Source organism: Carlito syrichta, unplaced genomic scaffold (genome assembly GCF_000164805.1).
Source record: "Carlito syrichta isolate Samal-C Ts95f unplaced genomic scaffold, Tarsius_syrichta-2.0.1 Scaffold131072, whole genome shotgun sequence".
NCBI classification, from domain to species: Eukaryota; Metazoa; Chordata; class Mammalia; order Primates; family Tarsiidae; genus Carlito; species Carlito syrichta.
The window spans coordinates 48,477-49,616 of record NW_007075168.1 but is presented as its reverse complement, the minus strand read 5'-3'; the positions used below and the strand labels follow the sequence as shown (position 1 = coordinate 49,616).

Below are 1,140 nucleotides of genomic sequence, written 5' to 3'. Positions count from 1 at the left end.
CGCCCGGCTAATTTTTGATTTATTGTAGAGATGAGGTCTCACCAAGTTGCCCAGGTGGGTCTCGAAACCACGGGCTCAGGCAATCCACTCACCTCAGCCGCCCAAGACATGGGATTACAGGCTGAGCCACCAAGCCCGGTTCGACCTCTTTTCTTTTTTTTGAGTTGGAGTCTCAGTCTGTCATCCAGGCTGGAGTGCAGTGGCATGCTCACGGCCACCACAGCCTTGACCTGCTGGGCTCTGGTGATCCTTCCGCCTCAGCCTTCCAAGTAGCCGGAACTACAGGCACGCGCCACCATTCCCGACTAATTTTTTTAAATTTATTGTAGAGATGAGGTCTCACCAAGTTGCCCGGGCAGGTTTCAAACCTGCGGGCTCAGGCAATCCACTCCCCTCAGCCTCCAAAGTGCTGGGATTACAGGCTGAGCCACCGAGCCCGGCCTACAACCTCTCTTTCAGGGAGTACAAGCCAATATGTTCACACATAAGGTAGTCAGGAGATGAGACAGCCTCCATCCTGCTTTCCTTTATCAAGGTGATTTCACCTTCACAGGTGCAAATGCTCCTTCTTAATCACCTGCAAAAGGCTTCCAGAACCTCAGAAACAGTAGATGAAGAATTTCCCAACCTCAGTATCTCAGGCTCTCCAACTCCCAACTCAGCTACACAACAGTTATCTGAGTAGTATAAGCCGGATTCAACATTTAAGGGTGTTTTCTTTCTTTCTTTCTTTTTTTTTTTGAGTTAGAGTCTCACTCTGTCACCCAGACTGGAGTGCAGTGGCCGCTCCAGGCCACCGCAACCTCTACCTGCTGGGCTCCAGCGATCCTTCCGCCTCAGCCTTCCAAGTAGCTGGAACTACAGGGGCACGCTACCACACCCGACTCATTTTTTTGATTCATTGTAGAGATGAGGTCTCACCAACTTGCCCAGGTGGGTCTCGAACCCGCGGACTCAGGCAATTCACTCACCTCAGCCTCCCAAGGTGGGATTACAGGCTGAGCCACCGAGACCGGCTAAGGGTGCTTTCAAATACAGGCTAAGTGGCCAATTCTGATACAGCTATTTTTAAAAATATGTAACACATATACAGAATCTAAAGCTACTATATATATATATATATATATATATATATATATA

At 48.9% G+C, this 1,140-nt stretch overlaps 1 protein-coding gene across 3 annotated transcripts in view; it reads right to left on the bottom strand.

The window, feature by feature from the left end:
* Positions 1 to 1,140, bottom strand: part of CANX (calnexin) — a 20,518-nt gene that overhangs the window by 4,923 nt on the left and 14,455 nt on the right. The window lies entirely within an intron of this gene.